This window comes from Rhynchophorus ferrugineus, unplaced genomic scaffold (genome assembly GCF_030347505.1).
Source record: "Rhynchophorus ferrugineus isolate W39M unplaced genomic scaffold, kcgeb_rfMv2 rfM1, whole genome shotgun sequence".
Classification (NCBI taxonomy): Eukaryota; Metazoa; Arthropoda; class Insecta; order Coleoptera; family Curculionidae; genus Rhynchophorus; species Rhynchophorus ferrugineus.
The window spans coordinates 29,181,462-29,205,403 of NW_027472580.1; the positions used below are offsets into that span (position 1 = coordinate 29,181,462).

Sequence of the window (23,942 nt, forward strand, 5' to 3'; positions counted from 1 at the left end):
ATCGATCGACAATACTTTGTTTAAAATACGTTTTACTGATTTTTCAATATAAACCCAACTCCAAGAATGATCACAATAATAACAGAGACCACTCCCAGTAACGGACTGAGTTACAGGATGTAAGTTTCTGTATGATTATTTTATTCTGTTATATTCAGATATATTAACTTCTCATTATCATAAAAGTTGCGAATTAAAAAAATAAATCTGCTTTATTTAAGCTGCGAAAAGGAAAAACATTATAGAAAATGAGAAGCTAGAATTTCGAACCAAATACCAAGCTGCGAGGCTAACGAGCTGTTTTAAATTACAATAATTTCATGAAGGCCGTGCTCTTTAATTTGATTGGAGTCTTCGAGAAAATGTGGCATTATGGTCTAATAATCAAGACATTAAGGTTTGGTATTCTCAATGATTTTGTAAACATACAACACATACTTTAAGACCCAAATATTAACCCAAAAAATGCTCATATTTGGAAATGGTAACTTCTAATGAATATGACATATAAGGATGGAACTTTACATTTAAGTATTTCCATGCTTTTCAATCTGCACTTCTTTGCATGTCAACAATGTATAACTTGTCGAGGAGATAATAGTATGCGGATGTTATGATTATATAATAGAAAACTTTGTATTTTCACCAAAAAACGGCTTATAATTATATGATTATTGAGTCAAGAAAATCGGTAATAAATCAAAAATAGCTAGAAATGCTTTTAGTGTTAAAATGTGCTTGGATTGGACACCTAATTATAGCTGATATTATGATGTATGCTTAATGGATTTAGACGAGCATATTGCTCAATAAATACTCAAACGGCTGATATTACACTTCATTCATTATAAAGTACAATTAACTATATATTGGGAATGTCGTTATTTTAAATTAGGGTTCGCGACAATTGTAGATGATCTTGATTGACCCATCCACCATATGCAATGCACTTCCCATTTAAACGCCCTTATTTTTAATCTGTTTGCTACAAGTAGCATGGCTAGCGTTAAAGAAATTAGTTAATATTAGCATTGGGAACTATCGACTGAAAAGAGTCGAAACAATCGATAGTCGCAAAACAGTCGAAACTGTCGATAGTCAAAAAACTAGCAACTTAAAAAAGTAATTAAAATTTTCTTTCAAATGCAAGGTTCGAATGTTTTTTTTCAATTCATGATGTCAGACGAAGATGTACAAATCCTTTCCTTTATAAATTGTGAGAGAAGAATGTACGGAGATAATTGCTTGGGGCATTTAATTTTATATGTGTTTATATTTTCCAACGGTAGTATAAGCAAGACGGAGATGTACAAATTCCTTCACGAACTAATTTTAAAAAAAGAAAGGGAAAAAAATAATTACTGAATACTGTTATAATAGTAATACATAACATGCAATTTATAATTTAATTTTAAACGAAGTAGAATTACTTTTATATTTGAATGCTCTCTGAATCGGTAAAATGGAATGAATATTTAATAGAATAGAATGGAATAATACCGCACAAATATTTTATTGTATTTTGATGTGTTAATTGTTATTTTTAAATAATATACTATAATAAATATACATAGCAGAACTTAAACAAAACCTAAAAACTAAATATGTACAATAACCATTAATACTAAATGAAATTAAACATATAACTAATAATAGAAAAAGAACTAATCCATGGCATAATTAAAAGATCTGAATGAAATGTTAAATGCTTTATGTATTATTAAACGGAAATATTTTTTAACAAAAATCGAGAAAGTAATAGAAATGCATAGTTCAATCATTGGCGGCGCTGACAACGTGAATTTGATTGGTTAGTTTGAAATAGTTATGTAGAAACCTGTAAGGAAAATACTTTGCTTTTATTGGTCTGCTATTTCGCCTTATTATTTTGTGACGTCACATTTATTGGCCAATAGTATTTAAATGAAAATCGAATATAATTTTTAAAATTAATTTATTAAAACAAAATCCTATACAAATATACATAAGTGTAAATAATATAAATATATATATAAACAAAGAGCAAAAAAAATTATGAACTCTATTCTAGGTAAAATTAAAATATCTATAATTCTATAATGCCTTCCCATATTTGTTTATTGCCATCAATTTTATGGGATCTATTAGAGTTCTAACTTATCCTGATATATTGCAGGTAAACTTTAAATCCTTCCCTGTTGATATTGCATTAACTTCATTAAACCAAAAATACACCTCATAATAACTTTTAAAATTTGGTCTTGAAACTATTATGGATTGGACAGTTGAAACACTAAAAATTTATGTGTTTTTTAAAGATATTTAGATTTTAGAGTATTTAATCTGTGAAACTACTTAATATAGAATGTAGACAAATATTGCATGTTGTCTCTTTTTCAGAAGTTTTGTTAAATAGCTTGAAATAAGACTAAAATATAATATTAGACTCTTGTTTTTCTCAGAGCAAAGTTCTCTGGAACTGAAAATATAGACTCAACTGGTGATTTAATAACCTCAAGTGGTACTAGATCTCTCGTTAAAAAAATATAAGTTATCTAACATGTTCATCTTCTTCACAATTTTCTCCGGGAGAATGATGTGAAAAATTGAAGTTATGATGTGCCCTTTTAAAGATTTCTCAAACATACTAGGTGAAGGATGCTGTTTCTACCTCCGTGACCTCTAATAGATCCAACAAAATTCTTTAAGCAATCTTGGCTAAGATTTGTTAAACAAATGTAGTTATTTGTAAATTTAGACAAAATAGATTTCTTTAAGGTAATAAAATTTAAGGCAAAAAGTAGCATTTAAATTTTTAATTGATGGCACCATAACAAATATTTTCTTAACAAGGCAATCAAATTTAAATATACAATAGGTCTGCTATAAAATTATTGAACACCGATTGTTCTAAAAAGTTAAAGTATTATAAATATTTTAGGGATATTTTACGATTAAAAGTAGTATTTTTTACTACTAATTATCTAGTTATCTTAATTATTACCTTCTTGTAAGACTTCTTTATGTAGAGACGTCACACTGACAGCATACGAACAACTTAGTAGATTAATTGAATTTTATTACTACTAACATCTTCATAAGTAGGTTTTGATTTTCTGTAAACAAACAATATATAAACAGACATGTAGTAGATAGATAATTTTATATGTACCTGAGAAAAACAATATTGGATATACATTTACCCTAATAAGAAGAAAGGGTAATTCTAAATTTTTCACTAAAATATCCGTGACATACACCATGACGTTGATATATTTACGTTTTGATTTATCCAGGTAATTTACTACTATTTACGTGATCAAGCCATTTTTGGAAAGGAGCGAAATCATTCTTTGGGAAACGATGTCTAACGATTCCGTAGTAGATTTTTACCCCGGTACACTACATCTTTTACTACACTGACGCATTGTCATCAATTTTTATATTATTACTCCATAATAATTAGTGTAAAACAGAAAATATGCACAACGTAAAACGGAGATTTCTTGATCTAAACAAAAATACAAAAACCAAAATCTTCAAACAACAAACTAAAAATTGGAGGCCCATAGAAAATGCTGACTTCGCACAATTTGATCGACCAATCACGTTCCATGTTAATGGCGGCACCAGGAATTTAAGCCAATCACAATTTGCGATCGCAGCGCTACCGTTGATTGAACTAAACAAAACATTTCCCCAAGATCGCCTATGCCGTGAAATTTCTATTTTTTCTATGTTTAAAATTCTCAGTTTTAATCTTTTTACCCTATCACATCAAGAATATTGAAAAATATCGTAAGAAAATGCTATAATATTAATATACAATATATTGGTATTACAAGCAAACTGCCAAAAAAATCATAAGGCTACATATATTACGTATAAATCTATGTAAGCATAAATTGGGTACATTTAACAGAACATTAATTATACAGAACGTTAAAAATCAGTCAAATGAAACAAGTAGAACCAAAAATAGTACCTAAAAGTACGACTAAAACATTCGATAGTAAATAGTAACAAATTCAATTGGACCGAAAATAGCGACTGAAACAGTCGATAGTAAAAAATAATTAAATACTAAACAGTCGATAGTCAATTTCAGTCGATAGTTCTCAACACTAAGCATGATTTTATCTGCTGTTGAGTTACTGTTGCTTGACTATGTTATATGAATTTGAGCTTCAATTGAGAATATATCTGAACATCTTCAGTTGAACAGTGCGGCAAAACTATCATCGATTGATATAGTGACGCATTTTTATGAGCCCTTTATGAATATCAACAGAATTTTTTGTTGAAATAGAAAAAATTACAACTCTATAGTTTTTATGGTCAGTAAGTTGGCGTCTTCAGCAAAGTAATAAAGAGAGTATAAAAATCAAAACCTATTGACGGAGCTTATAGTCAATGAACTGTTCGATGCAATATACCGTATGTTGCTCTAGCTTTTATACATCTCTCAAAATTAGCTCAAGGTCTTAGTATATGAACATCCGCCTTTGTGCATCAAATTCAGGGTCTTTGATCTTCGATAATGAGAAATATATATTAAATTTATGGGATCGTTCTATAAATCTAATAATACTTTTATTGCTCTTCTCGTTCAATTTTGCTAAGTTCGCCTTTTTTGCTACGCCATCGTCGTATTTTCAGTAATATGCTTTTATTGAGTTTTGTTTAGCTGAGGTAATTAAGAGTTCATAAAGAGGCCAAGACCTCTCTTAATTCGAGCCGTCTTTATTCTCTGGCGGTATTTTATTGCAAATCGATATCATCGGGCTCATTCTGATAGCTTTTAAATCTTTTATCAGTTTCATTAGGATTGGATTTTTTCTTATGTGTTAGTTGCTTGACTGTATTTTGGTCATTATTTACCTTAAGAAACGGAAAATTGGAGCGATATATATTAAACAAATATTTACAAAATATTTGCAAAATAATCTTTTTGCAATATTGCTATAGCGTGTCAAATGAATCATGTTGATTTGGTAATGATTCAATAATCAAACTATTTTCTAGCTAGTTTTGAGCATTTCTAAACATTTATACCAGGCCCAGCCGAATCAATCTGAACAAATAGTTATCATAAGGCGCTACCTTTGGTGAGTGCAAACTGCTTTGAAACATGTGACTGAGCGTTGTTATACAAAGGAGTAAGTTTGCTTCTGTTACTTTCTAGTTTTAGCGGTTCATGTATATTGCACCTTACTGGTTTACCGCATTCACAGAAAGACTTTATGATCATGGATATTCCATTTCGCTGTCAATGTGGATGGTTCTTCTGGGCTGCTCCAGAAATTTTTGTGCTTGGGTTTGTCATTTTTTATCGGCAGTCACAACGTGCTACAGAAAACAGAAAAACAGAAACAGAAAACAGAGTTTTTTAAGGTATCCAGTTTCCCTCCTGTTCTTTCCCATAACGTATAAACATCAGAAAACAGTTGAATCGTTAATTGCTAATCTGTCTCAAAGTTTTTTGAGTATTTGGACTGAGTTCTTGGACAATTGAGTTATGACAGAGAAACATCACCAAAAGTTGCTAAATATTTAAAGTTATTGGGAACGTTCCATGAATTGTTTAGATTTATATTTCGAATTTTCACCAATAGATATCATGTATCAAAATCAAATCATTAATTCCTGATGGATATTATGAATTTTCGTCGTCATTTTTTCAGAACGCGTTTAATTTTTAATCGAATCAGTGAATTAAATACCGTATTTCTTTATGTTGTATGTATAGGCTGCATGCTGACTTCCAGGCTTCTTCGTGACAAGGGAAGTGCTTCTTGGTTAAACCATGAGTCATTGACCGAAACAAGAGATAATCGGAACTAACTATTCTTGGTGAAAAGCTGCAGAAAACAATATTTATTAGAATTAGTAATGACGCAAATTAAAATAAGAATATAAACAGAGTTGCATCGAAAAATATGTAAGTGAATTAAACTCGGAAGCAGTCAGAGGTAATCAATATCAATTGTTAGAGTACCGCCTATCAAAAATGATCGAAATTAAAGCTGAATTATTTGCGCAACTTTTAACTAATGTACTCCAAGGGAATGATATAGAATCTAGAATGGATGTTTTTCAGTTATCAGTTTATTATTCCAAATCACCACTCAACAATCGACTAAGTGCCCAGAATAACAGTGGTTGGAAAGGTATTCGAAGAAAAGAAATACTGTCCCGCAATATTCCTGTAGTTCTCAGAATCTTTTGGCCGGCTATGACGTTTGCGATTAACCTATAAACTGAGGAAATTGCTACCGCGGAATTACTGTCAACTGCTGAAATCATATCTTTTCGAAAGAAAATTTAGCGTCTCGCATGAAAGGACATTGTCAACAGTTTGGTGGACTATTTCGGTTGGAATTCCCCAGCGTGGTGTTTGGGGACCATTCCTGTTTCTGCTCTACACTGCTAATATCCCAAAAACAATAGAAAGAGTACGTGGAATATTGGTCGATGACAAAATTATGATGGCCAAAAATATCTTAACCAGCCAGTAAATCCAACGCAGCTCAAGCAAAGTTCTACCATGAATTAATTTCCAATGATTATGGCTACGTAACTAACGAGGAGCTGAACGATAACCTCGGAATCAAATCGATATACGAAGTGATCCATAATTTCGACTTGAAATAAAGTCGCTAAATCACAGAAATCTTGGAGCAATGAAGCATCTGGGCAGCACGCAGGCAATCAGAAGATTGAAGAGATCCAAACCATATGAACTTGCATAGTGTATAACTATGCACTTTTAAGTCTAGTTTGAGTTCTTTAATTTTAGTTTAATTTGGAAAGTACATACTGATATATTAATCTCATTCTTGCCTTGCTTGTCTGTTAATGCACATATAACAGAACTGTAGTAATCATTTACATTTTAAATTAAGATTGTACTAATCATACCTAATGTAACCTGTAATTGATAAAGAATTTAAAAAAATCAGGCTCTAGTTCTAGACCGATATGATATTCTTGATACAATCAATACCATACAATATTCTTGATTATTAACTTTTCTTGTGTTGAACCTATTTGTACTGGTGGTAGTCAGTAGAAAAATGCTTAGGTTTAATGAAAGCTATACAAATCGTTATCCTGACCTTTTTAATTTCCTTTAGTCTACTTAACCGAATTTCCTTCCAAGACATCACCATACGCATATATATCCGGCCATTCTTTCCCCGCGTTATTATCTACCCTCACTACTACAGCAACACCACCCAACATATTTTGACCGAGTGTCTCAAATGGTCGTTCTGATCCATCCCGTCGGCAATTACCGCGCTCTGACGGCGATAGACGTCGGTTTGTTAAGCCGAAACGTTGTTTAGTTGAAATAAACGAGCGGATGACAAATTCTCCCGGCCCTAATTGCACCGGATAAATTTCGAACGGGCGGGGAAAGGGGGACCGAGCAGGCAGGATCCGAACTAATCCCGACGATATTCCCGCGTAATAAAAGGAAACGCGATACTTTTGGCTCCGTTTAATTATTTTCCCACCCCGTCGTGGATTTTCACGGTGTCGACATCTCCGGGCCGTATTAGATCCCGTTGGAAGGCCGTTGAAAGAATGTTTATGGGGACTATTTAAGGGTGTGTCTGTCTGGATATTGGCTTGAGTTTAAGGCATTGGGAAGATGTTGCATTGATCTAATTGTCTGTTGATGAGGGTGTGTCAATATATCACGGGGTTTTTATTATTGAGTGAGTATCATATTAAAAAAACGCGAGATAATAGAACTCAGTATATAACTTTAATGGAAATATGTGCAAACGTTCTCTATCACTCTGGCACATTTTAAACAGCAATCTGTTTGATTTTCAAAAATTGCTGGGTGCTGCAGAACTTCTTATTCGAACCACAAGAAAGTGTCTTTCACAACTTTTACAATGTGTGATCAAAAATTTTCTTGCAAGAGGGCGAATTTACTGATCCATTTTAAAACAGTACGTTATTACATTTGTTCATTTTATGTCGATATATTTGCAGTAACAGTTTCATAATAAGATCTAATATTTATTTAATATTTTAGGCCCATGAATACTCCATTTCTGTGTCCATGTGGATGGCTCAGTAGGACTAATCCATGACTTTTTGCTCTTGGGATAATGCTGGCATGCAATAAAACATCTATGGCGAAGGAGCTCGAAATATCATTTTGAGCCAATTCACGTGGTATCCAAAAAAAGGGAGGTTTGGATCTTTCCCATGGCATGTTTGCTGTCTGCTGAGAGTATGAGTTATGTTTGCGTCCAATAAGTCTTACAATTAATTGCAATTAATATTTTGCGCCACTTTTGGATTACTTGATGATGTTTGTATTCTTTGTCGTCTCTCTTGTTTTAATTTCGTAGGATTTCGATATTAATCCCTTATAATTCACCTTGGATTTTAAACTGTCAGCGTTTGAGAGAGACTCACGGTCCATAGAGCCATAGGCTTTTTTGAAGTCTACAAATGTTCAGTTTAACATTTATGTTGTCTCCGAATTTTTTTAGTCCGTTAAGCAGTAGAGGCTGATTAAGCAGCATCACAAAACTTCAAATTTATTCAAATCAAATAAATCTAATGAATGTCGAAAAGTTCATTTTGAGCGTTTTATGATTAGTCTCTCTGTTATACTGAATAGTTCAATAATAAAAAATGGAGAAGTGTAAAGCGATGTACAGAATTGACATAATGGTTTAATCCTGTGTGTGAAATGGGTTAAGTTGATTGACAGTTAGATACATATATGGTTAGCCTTTTTACAATCAAAATATATTGTTGATCAAAATACACACAAATACCTAATACTAGATAGGTAATAATCGATCCAGAGTACTGAGGGAACTGTATGAATCTTGCGTTATTTGCAGAACAATATTAACAAATTTCTTTTTGGCTGTAGCTAAAACAATACTTAAGATTAGGAAAAGCCCTAAATTGCCAAAAGCTTAATTAAACCTTGCATGTTAGATATAGTATTTTCATAATATGGATAAAGAAAACGGAAACAGAGCATTGTTCAAATAATACTGTGTCTTTCTTAAATAGAAACTCATGCATCAATTGAATGTTCATGTTTTTGATGCAAATTGATGACAATACACATGCAGCTGGTCTATATTATCAATATTACTTATCTCTTTGTGTTATTATCTATCTATCGAGGAAAATTTGGATACTCATATAAACGGAAAAGGAAGATTTAATATCATAAATTTTTACAGGAATAAACATAAAATTGGTTTGAAGAAATATATTTTCGACAAACCTCAATGGTCATCAATTACTTGAAAATTACTTAAATTACTAATTTTACTTACATTTTATTAGTTTATTAATAGAACTTCTTAAATTCGATGTATTTATTTGTATTATTTTGCTCTGTCTGTGCCTTAGTTATTTTTGAAGAACCAATACCTTTTTACCATTATTAGAAGGTTAAACTTTTAGCGACATTCCTAACGATACTACTGAGATAGCTTCCTAGCTTACAGACAAGAATTAAGGCATCTGTTGTACTGGTATACTTCACTGCTGCTTCTTCTAACTTTCACATCAGGTCACCCTTTCAATTTTTCTTGTAGACTGAATCACTGCATGGATATATTATGGATCTAAAATCTATCAATTGCGACTTCTGCTCACACTCCCCTACATCCGTTCGTCACCTTTACAACAATTTCTTCCGCCTGGATTCCTATACTACCTAATTGTGACTGACGACAAAAATACCTTAATTGATAACAATACAGTTAAGAGAAATTATCTAAATAAAATCTGACCTCTTATGAGTTATTTTTATCAGCATTTTATGCATTGCGTGTGCTAATTAATTTTAAGAAAATTTCATTATAGCTATCTTACTTTTTGCCCAATTAGCTACTTTTTAATTCATTTTGTTTTTTTATTTATTTTTGGTATGATTTTATTCATATCACAAAATAAGGATTAATTTTTGATAATTACAAAAAATTAAACACGGCTTCCAGTTTTCCAAAATAAGCTCCTCAGGAAAATTTCAAACAATCCACGGTTTGTCAGAAATAATCTAATTCATAGAGAAACTGACACTCCAGAAGTCAAGCACTTCATATTTCCACAAACAACAACTCAGCTCAAGTTCTTCTGAAAACGCGCTTGGTTGTGAACTGATCGATCTCGTCACTGATAATCTGTACTTTTTTCAAGCTGCAACGACTTCAACCATCATTGCAGTCCTCCATTGCTAGTACCCAATCGTGTGTCATCTCAAGATCGCGAGTCAATACTTTGTTTCACTATCTGTTCTTTCGACGGGTCCTCGTACTCAATAACGGCTGTCCGGTTAGATGGTGCCATATCCGCAAATATAATAGAGTAGCAGTAGCTACACGCAGAGGTCAGCTGTGACGCGGTTTCGATTTAGTGTATTAGTAAGCCCAGAGGTAGTCACACCTAACCTGGTCCAATTTGTCCCGCCATGGCAAGTCTCTGGGATCGGGTATGCGCCATGCTTTCGTTTGGATTTAGTCCAGAACAAAATAAAAATACAAAATATTGATTGAAAACACTATTTAAATGAAAATAAATATGAAATTTATTTTTATTATTAATTATTATTTATTATTTGTTCTATTTGGATCTACTGAAGCTGATAAAATACTCGAATTACTAATTTTTGTATATACTTGGATTTAAATAAACGAACCATACGCTGGCTATTATTAACTACATTAACTGACTCACTAATTCATTAATTACATCCATCTTATTATTAAGCAGACACTATCACATTAATAAAATAACTAATACCAAGTATTGGAATTTAAATTTAAATCTTTCATTTGTTGGTTTGTGTCGGGAATTTGTTAAAAGTGTAAGTTGATAGTGTGGAAAGAAACTCTTAAATATTCTCATCAGAGATCAATAAAAGTTTCAGGAACAAATAGAAACAGTATAACTAATTCGAAATGAAAGATTGAAATAACGAGTCAGAACCAGTACTGTGTCTATAAAAGTATTCAAAGTATATTCTTTTTTTATACTTAATGCTGCGTAATTGCAAAGTTTCTGGATGTATTTAGTCTAAAAGTTTTATAATATAGAGTTTTATATGAATTTATTTTTGAATTACTCAGTAATTATTTTAATTTTGCATTTAGTAAGTAAACAACAAGTTTTTAATTCTATTTTAGTTGTAATATTCATACATTTAATAAATTTTATAAAATTAACTGAAATTAAATACGAAAATAAAATAATAATAATGTTGATGTATTGATTATATATGTTATGTTTTATTAACAAACAAAAATTATGTTTGTTTTTTCAACAAACGTGGCGTTCACTGTGATGATATAAACTCCTTGTTCGATCTGATGTTCGCTGATGATAGCCCTGTATTCGCTAATGCAGATGTTGAGACTTCTAGCATTCTTCGTGATATAGCTCACACAATAGTTACACACTTCACATAGTTAATTATTTAATAATTAATGAAGAAAAGCCCAAAGTATTGACAACTGACGGATCGTCTGCTATTATAAATCTCATCTCTTTCAGGAGCTAAGGCATTTGAGATCAGTAATAGAGGAGAAGAAAGTAGCATTTACTGCTATCAGGGTACAGTGTTTGCGCAAGAGAGCAAATCCTACAATCAAGACTATAGTCCACCTGCTTCGGACGCTTATCTTGACAATTCTTCTTTATGACTTGACCTAATGAATGAAACAAATCTAAATATTGGTTATATATATATACATATTCTAAAGCAATATCTAGATTTGTTTCATTGATTAGGTTAAGTCATAAAGAAAAATTGTCAAGATAAGCGTTCGAAGCAGGTCAACTTTAGTCTTGATAACGACATTTAGAGTTATTTTCTAGCTTACTTATTGCTACTCAATATCGAAGCGTATATATATATATATATATATATATATATATATATATATATATATATATATATATATATATATATATATATATATATATTCTAAAGCAATATTTAGATCAAGAAAAAAAAATTGATACACATATAGTAGTTATTTAAAGAAATAAATATTGATGTTAAGTTAAATTATTATTATATTAAATATGAAAACAAGTGGTAATTTTAAGGCTTCTTAAAATTTTGTTGAAGCTTCTAGTGATGTTATGCACCACATATTGCTATATCAATTAATAATACATTTGGAGTGAATAGTTAGGATATTTGTCGTAATTCCTGTATTCGCCAGTAATGGATTTTTTCTATGGCTTGTTACAACCAGTTACTTATAATGTATTAATATAGCGTTATTAGAATCCAGGCAACACCATCAAAACAGTTTTTGTTTGAAGTTTGAGTTCCCGTTCTTTTTTAACGTAAATACTTTATTGCATGTAGCTTATGATTAAAATCAAATTTAATTAAATTAAGTCTTAATGCACTGAAATGTAACGTATGTTATATTAAAGAAAGTTGTTTATAGTTATTTTCTAGCTTACTTATTAGCTACTCAATATCGAAGCGAATTAAAGCATGGACTTTAGATAGCACTAGTGCCCTTGAGTCTAGCACTGAGGTCGTTCTCGTTGGAGATAAGGCAAAGTAATTTTGCATCGCAACATTTAACCGCATGTTGAAGTATCTGAAAGCTTTATCTAGAATTAAATATTTATTCAAGAATGAGCAAACTTCAATAAGAAATAGTCATTTTCTTCAAGTTCCTGATGCTTGATATTTTGAAAGCAATAAAATAACAATTTTATTTGGATTTTATTATTATTTTCATTAATTCATTTTAATCAAGTCAAGTTCTACGAACCTAAAGGCAATATTGAAATTATAGTTACATATTTGTTAATTTTTTTTTAAAATTCCAGAAATATTCTAAAATCGTGATAGTTTTATTTTTCAAAAATTTTAGTTGATTCCCCCTGTTTTTCAGTGAATCCCATATCGGCCTGATTTACCTTTTTGTTTTCGGGCTACACGATATGGAGGTAGTAGAGATAAATGAAGGAGATTTGCCTCGTATTAGACCGAGTTTATGTCCACTCCGAGCCATTTTCTTTATTATCTTTCCTTGGAAAGGTCATATCAACGACTCCCCTTTTTGCCCTGATAGATAACAGCTCGTATCAAGCCGTAACACTGCTGGAAATATTGTATTCCTTGGCGGTGGAATCCGGTCTTCTTACAGGCGTATTTTCTTGTTGCTTCGTACTGAACTAGACGAAATTGTTTGATAAAAAAATTTCGGGCTTAATAGCGAATGTGTATTACGGAGTTTTCGTTATGTCTTAATACATGAGTTCGCTGTTTTTTGTTTGAAGATTTTTTCTTATAATATTTTTATACATTGAGGACAGCTAAAATTAATTGGTATCGTTTCTCATTGCTCATATGCTGTGGCGGTTCAGCATTATTATTGTAATATTTTTTGTAGCATAACAAAAATAACACATATTTTTGCGAATAAACGTCTAAATGTTGATGTTTAGGACTATGTGAAATCAACAAGTGATTATACTGTGCGTAACATGTTAAATATTCCTAGAGCTCTTAATGTGCAAAATGTCTCCAAGAACTGGCACACGACAAATATCATCTTCCTAATTCAGGAACTAATATACTTAATTGTTATCGTTTATGTTATTTCTAATACTTTGAGATATTTTCGGGCCTTCTTGGAGTGCTTCACAGAATATTTTTAAAACCTGCACTATATCATTTGTACTGTAAACTTTGTTTTTATATTAAACGTGTGTAATTTAGACAACAACTTTTAATTTACTTTAAAACTAAATTATATTTCAAACAATCAGGTTTATTTTAATCGCCCTATATCCATCCCTCCTGAAGAAACGGCTAAAAGGATATACGTCTTCTTCTGGCAGTTTCTCTTTGTTGATCTAAATTGTCCTATTTTTACTTAAATCTCTTTGGAATAACTGAGCATTCCTGAATTCCAATAGTCCAAAACTAAGCAACCGAGTTACTGTTACGAGTTAAGTGAGTTACTGCGTTTGATGATATCAGATCCTCAATTGCAAGCTTTTGTCCAAATTTCGGAAGACTAGGTTAGTTCAAAGCAACTTCACCCTGCCTCGAAAGCAGGTCTCCTCAGGAGTCCCGCAAGGTGCTCCACTAGCCTCTGCCCTGTTAAACCTTTATATGGCTGATTTCCCACTCTACAAACATTTCCACGCAGTATTTTATGCCGATGATACAGCTTTTCTCTCCACCGGTTACAGTTCCGACGTCATCCGCAACAGACTTCAAGTCCAACTGAATCAGGCGATTGCGTGGCACAAATTCTGGCGGTTGCTTATTAACCGTTCCACCGTATGAAGCAGTTCCGCACTTATGGCCTCCAAATCGAAAAAGCTCCTATCCTCTGGCTCCAGAAGGTATCATACCTCGGTCTCCAGTTCGACCGCAGTTTCCAATGGTCAGCCCAAATCCAGCATTCATTTCTAAAGGCAATGGCGTGCACAGCTTACTATTTCCACTCCTCTGCAGAAAAAGCGAACTCCCAATCCCCCAGAAAGCGACCCTGTATAAGATGCTAGTCCGTCCAGTCTGCCTCTACGTAGCACATGTCTAGTACAGGTATGTCTCTGAAAGACAACTTGTATTAGTCCATGTGTTCCTATCCAAAAAAGTTCGCGAGTTAGTCAATGCCGCATGGTTTATGAGGAACGTAATACTCACTGCAGTGCAATGCTAGTAAAGAGAATCCACGTGTTAAAGCTATTTTCCAAATCATGGGTATTTTATATTTCTAGAGCACTTTGAATACCTTCAATCTACATTTGGTAACCTTATAGCTAAACTTTTTTTGATAAGCTATTCTCGATAAGAATGTTGATTCTGGTTAATTAAATTAGTTTTAAAGATGATATCATCCCTCCAGAAGCCTAAACACTAAGCAAACTATGAACGTTAATGACTATGTTAAAGAACGTAAGATAGGTCTTCAATAAATCTAATTTATGTCGCTCTCTTTATTATGAGGAAGTAACTTGCAAGCTCTCTCGCATAAATTATGTTATAAATAATACTGAAGGAAGAAATCAAATTAGTTCGGTAATTTACAAAATTAGTCTCTTTGCAAAGCTAATTAAATTACTTTAAAGAATTCTAATAGGCAAGATAGTAACATTAATAGCGTTTCGATGTCTATATTAAGTGGTAAGATCTAGTAGCCTTATTTCCGTAAAGGATAATTTAAAACTAAGATAGTTTAGTAACTTAAAAAATTAGATATTTTAAATTTAACACAAATAGAACAATTAACAGGAATAGGTTTGTTTTTTCTAAATATATTTCTATATAGTACGTATTTAAGCGATTGATACAAATATTATATTAACCAGTGTACTAATAAAATTATTTTCTATTTTGTTCTAGGTACGTAACCGTTAAAATACATTACCATTTACGTAAAATCGATACGGAATTTGCGACTAAAAGTTGGAAATGTAAAAATCGAGCTCGCCCATATCGATATTTGTTGACACTTTATAGGTAAGTTGGACAAATTGTTTTGAATAGAACTGTTTTGTAGTTTGGAAGCTAGATTGTTAAATAGAAGCTTTCGAACAATTAGTCTAAATATTTTATAAATTTATATAAAATTGTTTACACTTTATACCTATTTGCTACTATGTTAACATGGTGGATGAAGTAAGTAGGTGATATGCTTGTTTTTTTCTTTGGTCTAATATCCAAATCGTTAGTAAAATCGTCCATGTTCTTTTATAATCATTTTATGTTTGCGTAGTAGGTGAGCATAAGAAGCCTAATATTTAAAGTGTTTCGTGATCATTCTGTTGAGAACGAAAGTCGCTATTTGTTTACCTTTTCGTGTTTGTCAAGATTTTATTTGTCAATGTATCTTCTTTTGAAATTTGTTGTGTTTACACCTATAGTGTTTAAATGTTTTAAATTATTGGAAACTGCAATAGTTAATATGCCCCACCATAGAGAATGTATATTTAGTTACTGATTGGCAAAACTCCACTCATTATTATTGTGGAATTTTACACGGCAACAGAAACACTGGTTGCTTTTTTTAATATGTAGTATCGCCAACACGGTCGTATTTTGAGTTTCTAACATTTACTTATTTTTAACGAACATAATCCTTTATTTCGCTTTAATTGTGTACGGCCATACCACACACTATACAATCTGTAGTACGAAAAGTTGTTGAGCTACAGATTGAACAGAGAAAAATGCGAAAATAATGTAAAAACACTGATTATTGCAGCGACGAACATACACACACAAACAACACGATACCTGATAGAATAAGGAACAATTAGTGACGAGGAAATGTTAACCATCAAGTTGAGTTATTTAGCAACTGGCAATTGTTATACAGACTTTAAGTTCATCACGGTTATATATTCTTTAGCCATTTCTTTATCTCTATCTGTGGATATGACGTCTCCATTATTCATTCAAACTTCAATGAAAGAAATTTTAATATACAAAAGGCTTGAACAGACATCGATAGAGTTAGAAAATCGAAAAGCCAATCAAAAAGAACTTAACTGTTGCCAAAATAACTTAAATGCGTTAAAATGTTGTTCTTTTTAATCTGTTACATTAATAAATATTCTCGAGACATGCTTTACGGTCATGCTAAAAATAAAATATTTTTTAGGTATATTTCCCTATATTATAAAAAATAAATATAAAGTAACAATTACAATATTTTATAAACTTTCGTTTTGAAATAATTTTATAAAGAAAAATATAATATAAATATATATATATATATATATATATATATATATATATATATAAGCATAAGCATTCATTTATCTTTAAAATTATTTAATAAAAATGTTGCATGGCACTAACAAAATCCTTTGTTGTTTCCTCATCGAATTTCTTCGATATGCAAAAACAGCATGGAAACCTCTCTCTCAATTCATTTAATAAAAGCAAGCAATGTATTTATTATTATGTCCTTCATTTATTATGATTAACATAAAATAGTCCTAGTAAGATTGTGGCTTATTTAACACACATCCTGTATCTTTGAAGTCATTTACCCATGCTTCAATACTTGTGGCGTCATTTTTATATTTTGTATCTGTGGAATTCATTTGGTTTACTTGTTGAATATTATATTAATCTTTATGAGTCCGTATATCTAGTCTTTTCAAATTGCCACTGCTCAAATTAGCTGCGGTTTCTTCCAATATAGCATCCAATGGAATTATAGCAGATAGTTTGGTGGCAATCATGTTTATATCTGATTTTAATAACTCCCATCTCTCACCCTTTGATACATTCTTAAGATAAGGAATAGGAACCTCCACACTTAAAAATGTTCAAGCGAGCCAAACTTCAATGTTCCTTATTCAATTTTAATGCTGTCGATTGACTGACTATATGATCAACGAGCTGTGATTTTGATGAGATATACTCATATAAGGACATCGAGTTATATTTATCTGTATTTTTTAATATCGTAGACTCAACTACTCCTAAAGTATAATGATTTTTTTATAGAATTGAATACATTTTACAGAATTAAAATAAAAATTGATCGGATACCCAGCTGGATGGAATGTCCTCATATGCCTATTTAGATTAAAAGTATTATAATAGCTTTTTTGATAATGTACACAAATGGATGATTTATACATTACTGCCTACCATTTGTAAATTAAATTTGAACAGTACAAGAACAAATAAACTATGAACAACAAAATTCTTATCCTTACAAAACAGAGGTTTAGTAAGTAGTTTAGTTGTTGTAGTTCGTTGGATTTTACCTCTTGACTGCAGGTTACTGAAAGGTAAACTGAAGGTAATTTCAGTTTAGGACATGCCCATTTTCATTTATTTGAATTAATAATCTGAGTGAACAAGCGCTCTAGCGGTAAGCCCTACGCAAGCGTATATATATATATATATATATATATATATATATATATATATATATATATATATATATATATTGTTTTGTAACAGGTGTTTACATTTTCACTCTAATATATTTTTCTTTGTATATCATTTCCTCTAGCCCCATGGAATTAAAAAGCAATAATCAAACATATTACAATAGTAATGGAAGTACTGGGAACTCATTTAAAGACTAGTAAATATAGTAATATGAAGAATATCATTAATTTTTTATGAAGTATTTTAAATTAAATGCTAATTAAGTGCACATTTCAATAATTGAGTGTTGTAATTTTGTTTACCGAGTAGATAAAAATTGGGAAACATTTAAAGGTAAAATCATGTTCTATTAGAAAATTTTGTTATTACATTTTTAGTTTATATAGAGATTATATTGATATGACATTATGTATATGAGTGATATGTTTACATCAAGTACATTCACTATATTTACATAAATACTTGATATTATCTAATATTATTTAATATTATTAATCTAATATTATTTACAAAAAGTCCAGAAATCATATTTGTATATGTAATTCATCTATCTCAAAGCAAAATCTTCATCTTGCACACCATCGCACTTTTCACCTGAGAGAAGTCACCAGTCAATACATCATTATTTTTACAAAACAATAATTATTTTACTTATGCTCTTTCATAAAAATATATTATTTTTGCTTCTTGTTATTGTTTTCAAATCTGCAGCTATACCCAGGTGAAACATTTTCATAGGTTGAGTTCTATTTGATGTCCAAAATGTTTTGTTACAAGTTTGACGGTTAATATTCTCACTATAAACAAAATTGATGCTGTTTGGATTAACATTAGAAATTAACATTAGATTAACGTTAGAAAACTTAACCTTGCATTCCGTACTTACCTTTGTTCTTTCATATTTTAAAACCAATGTATATTACTAAGCATAACACAGCATTTTAAATATTACTGTTAAAACTTGTTAATGTACCACAAAATCTAAATATTCTAGATTAACACTGTTGGTGGGGAAGGAGAGAGCGCAATATAGCCAATTAAATAGATCCCTGTAGTTTAACGTATTCTCTCGACTGCTTGTAAATAACAACCTCGTAAAATCAGGCGGAAACTACCGAAGTTTACCGAATACCGGTTGGGATTCTCCAGAAATAGCAACTACTACCGAGCAAAACTTATTGAGTGATATAGTTTGTATCTTTTTTATTAATATATAAATGTAGGTAGTTAATGTGATCCTACTATGTGTAAAATCACGTCGTAACCGAACCGATTCATCAAATACTTAATTAAATTTGAAGTCATCGCGTGGCGAGGACGAATACAACGAAAATTTCATGTTCAAGAGAGTATCACATCCGTTTCTTCGGTCTGGTCGATTTTCCGTCTAACGAGACCCGGAATTTACACCGGGTACATAGTCGCCGTTAAATTAGAGGCCCGTCACCCTAAATCTAAATATCCGGCAAGCAGACTGTAAAAGATGGCGACCAGGGAGAACGTTCTCCATTACGGGAACGGCGGCCCGTTTACGTGAAAATATGCGTTGCGAAGAATTAGATGGAATCCCTTTACTTTTCGCGAATTGGATTTTCGCTCGTTAAGCGAGACATCATATGCGATGATTTAATTTCGTTCTCTCGCTCGTAGTTTCGGCGAAGCTCAATTGTTGGAGAAGTGTGTCATTGTCTCTTTCTGTTATTTTTTCTTTAAATACTGTTTTTATTGTTTCTACGCTTCCTTTTTTTAGACATCATGGATTTTTGTTTGGAAATTAAAATATGTATAGTCAACACATTGCTCAAAGTCCGCAGTAGACTTTGTTTCATTAGATTACAGGTTAAGTTATTAGGTTAGCAACTTCAGTAAAACGACTTTTGTTATTTTTATAACAATACCAAAATATAATTTATGTATTGTTAGTGTCAATAATTTTTGTGGAGGGCGAAAGGTACTGTTAAATATAGGCCGTTCGATAAAACAGTGGACTTACGTCATCTAAATTGATGACGTCAAAACGTCGCAATGTTGCCGCATCGGCTTTAAGTTTTAGTTTATTTTGGCTTTGATATACAACAAAATTCTAATTTAAATTATATAATGAAACAAAAATAGTGTTATACAATATAATTTATTTTACCATTATAGTACATCTAATGCATCTACTACTGAATGACTTAAAAATAGTAACAATTAGTAACAAAGTTATAATTTATAGGTTCGAGTTAATCACTGCATTCTCCCTAATGCCTTTGTCATATCTGTAAAATAGTTAGTATTGTTCCTCTCCTCACACATTTTAATCAAAAACTTTCATTCAAGTGATTTCATTGAAGTGATTCTAGTTTCGTTTTTCAATTTCATCCAAACCTAAGGTGTTATTAGTCAATTGTTAATCCAAAATTTACATTTTTCCATCAACTTTTGTTGTCGTAACACTATTTTTTATTATTATCTTGCCATGAGTGACCATTGGGTATGTTGGTCCCATTCTGAAATATCATTGTCTCATATAAATATACAAATTGATATAATAAGCCTTCCTTGATATTATTATATGCTTTTAAAAATGGTATAATTTTAATAATTTATTTGTAATTAACTATTTTTTGGAGATCCATTGGACCTCTTCGTGGATTATCTTTACAGCATTTTAATCGTATATTGCTCAACAGTGTCAAACTGGATATTCCTCAAAGAGCTGCATATCTCTAAGCTTTCTGTGGATACTTCTCCGAAATAATTGTGTTAAATTAGCTTTATATTGAAAAACTCACCGTTACTGAATATCAAGATGATCTTGATTCGTCACCCGCTTCGTATGAGAACCGTTCCTTCGGTATTTTGAATGACAGTAATAATAAGCAGAGATTTTAAATTTATAAAAACAAAGAAAGCGTTAACACAACGTTTGCCGGTTAATAACCTGTAGTTATTATCATTCATATTTTGAAGAATTTTTGAGGCTGATTCGGTTGGATGTTCGAAATTATCAGACGGTATTTTATCTGTTTTTAAATGGTATAAAATGAGTTTACAATTTACGGCAAGCAATACATTAAACACGTAGATGACATAAGTTCACTGTTATTTTGATTAGAGTACAGTAGTTTTTTTGCGTAAAGTTTCCATAACTATAACCGAACCAATGTTTAACTTTTATTATTTTCCTGTTAAAAATGTTCCTTCATCGCATACATTTCTTCTCATCTATTGTTTTATGATAACCTGAAATTTTGATATATACATTTATTCAATAATAACACATCAATTGAAAAGTCCCCGGCCTATCATAGAAAAACACATTTTTTGGAATTTTTTTTTATTCAACATAATTCCCTTCAAGGGTGATACACTGATTATAGCGACCCTTCAACTTTTCGATACCATTTTTGTAGTACGATTTGTCCTTTGCTTCAAAATAGGCCTCAGTTTCGGCGATGACCTCTTCGTTTGACGAAAATTTCTTCCCAGCGAGCTTTCTTTTGAAATCTAAGAACAGGAAATAGTCGCTGGGTGCCAGATATGGAGAATACGGTGGATGGGGAAGCAATTTGAAGCCCAATTCATGAATGTTTGCCATCGTTTTCACTGACTTGTGACACAGTGTATTGTCTTGTTGAAGCGTGCGTTTCTTTTTAATTTTTTCCGCGGCCGTTTTTCGGCGATTTCTTCCTTCAAGCGATCCAGTAAACCTATGTAATAGTCGCTGTTGATGGCCATTCCTTTTTCAAGGTAGCCAATGAAAATTATTCCATGCGCATTCCAAAATACAGATGCCATAACCTTGTCAGCCGACTGTTGCATATTTCCACGCTTTGGAGCGAGTTGATCGTGTCCAGTCCACTCGGATGACTGTCGATTGGACTTCGAAGTGAAATGGTGGAGTTAAGTTTTATCCATTGTCACATATCGACGCAAAAGCTCGGGTTTGTTACGCTTGATCATCTTCAAACACTGCTACGAGTCATTAACTCGTCGTTGTTTTGATATGATGTACATGTTCAGTCTGCTCTTTCATTCAATTTACAAAAGTTGCTTTACTCAAAAAGTTATAAATCACAAACTAATGATCCGATAGCTGTCAAATTTATTCACGCAATTTTGAGGGTTAGGGCTAACTAAAAAAACATATGGATTTAATTCTAGTAGTGCCATCTATGTGTCAGGCCGGGGACTTTTCAATTGACCTGTTAGTGTTATAGACGTGACGTAATGGAGACTATAACAATATATTATATTTTTAGTGAGTAGCACAAAACTAAGAAAAAAGACATCAACTAAGAAACCCAATTACTTTAATGAAGCATTTTCATATTTTCAAGTATATCTAAGTATATTTTTGTATGCGAGAATAAAAAAGGCATTCCGTTTAAACCATAAAGCTATATCAAATAAAAGACATTTTAACGTTTTACTTTTGTCACTGGGAAAAACTACACTATCTGCGTTCTCTGGGCAATCGTAAACTTTAGAATTACATAGCCAAGAGCAAAGAGGTACCCGAATAGATCTCGGCAGCGGAAAAATTTATTGCAACATTTACATTTTACACCTAGTAAGGGCCATAACATTACATAGACAATTTCGCCGTTTCGCGTAAATCACATTAGCACGCGAGAGATATAAACGATGGAAAAATAAAAGTCGTTACGATAATGGAACTTGTCTTGGAAGAATATTATGCTATGTTCGGGTTAAAGAGGAGTTATATGTTAATGGTGCTTTTCTAAATTCTTGTTTAGCTATTGGAATAGTTTTATCGGTGTCCCAGTATTTTTGTAAATACATTCTAAATCAATTTCATTTATTCATTTTACAAATTAAAGATGTATTGCCTTATACACAAAGCATTTATACTCACGTTTCTAGCTTTCGAAGTAGACGTTGAAATCGATTTATGGAATGGTCAATTAATAATGGTATGGAAAAATATACCTTAAATTTTTGGTTAAAAAAAGTCGTTAAGAACCAATGCTATGTGAGCAGGCACCTAAATAATGATTAGTTTTTCCTGGCTAAAAAAAAGTAATAGTAAAGTTTGCGTCACATTTTATGTTGCCAATGGAATTTTTAGTTTCAATTAAATTGTAAATATCAAGTATCACTCAATAATACAACTCTTGTTCATGTTCTGGATTATACTGCTCGTTGTGTACGCAATAATGTTGAAAACGTGTTAATCTTTAGTTTTAGACGCTATTTGAAGCAATATAGCTAAATTTTCTTCAACTATGGCACCTCCAACAAATATTTTTAGTTTTTCTAATATTCAGTAATTCTGATTCCAAATTTCATATATCATAATTGAGGTTATGACATATGTTTTATGTGTGAGATCACCAAACAATAACACCAGAAATCATAACAATAAATGAGCAAAGATAGAACGAAAATATACTTTTATTGATTATTTAATACATCATCGTCATTTATTTTAGAAATAGATTAGTCACTAAGGAATATTATTTGCTCGGCTTCATTGAATCGATACCGAAGTTGAAATGATAATCATTAATGTGGTTCTCTATCTCCAAAATTTTAGAAAAACGAAGAGGTATTGTATTCTTATAGAGCAATGAACGACCATACTAACCAGATTTGCCACCGTATGATTTTTCCCAAGTTAAATTTGCCGCTATGTAGAATTCGTCTTTTGTTTGAGCTGTTAATAAAAGTGGTTTGAAGACCTACTAATTGTATTTTTCATCAACAGTATAAAAGTGTGCTTTGAACGTTTGCAATTCAACAATTAATTAATTAGAAACCTTTGTGTGTGTAGGTGACAAACAAACAAAACAATTTTTTATTATTATCAAGCGTATAAATAAATTTAAAGGATTTATTACATATGGTACTATTGTGTTTTAAATCGCATCGGGCATATTTGTAACCAGCATCATATGTGAACAAACCTTTTCTTCAGTGCATTAAAAATATCGGAATTTGTATCGAGTAATTCATATTTATGGGAACTTTCACTTTTTGCTTCAATTTAAAGAAAATGAGGGCTGAAGGTCATCGAATACAATGTGAAGCTTATGGCAAACATGCTCTATCG

General features: G+C 31.6%; 1 protein-coding gene across 10 annotated transcripts in view; it reads left to right on the forward strand.

Annotated features, from left to right (window-relative positions):
* The window catches only part of Cad87A (Cadherin 87A), a 727,969-nt gene that overhangs the window by 184,651 nt on the left and 519,376 nt on the right, over positions 1-23,942 (forward strand). The window contains exon 1 of one of the 10 annotated variants that reach the window (XM_076419269.1): positions 15,388-15,484. The exons of the other annotated variants lie outside the window; for them this stretch is intronic. The gene's annotated coding sequence lies outside the window, so the exon portion shown is untranslated. Of the gene's footprint in view, positions 1-15,387; positions 15,485-23,942 lie in introns of those variants that run through there. 10 annotated transcript variants of the gene reach the window in all.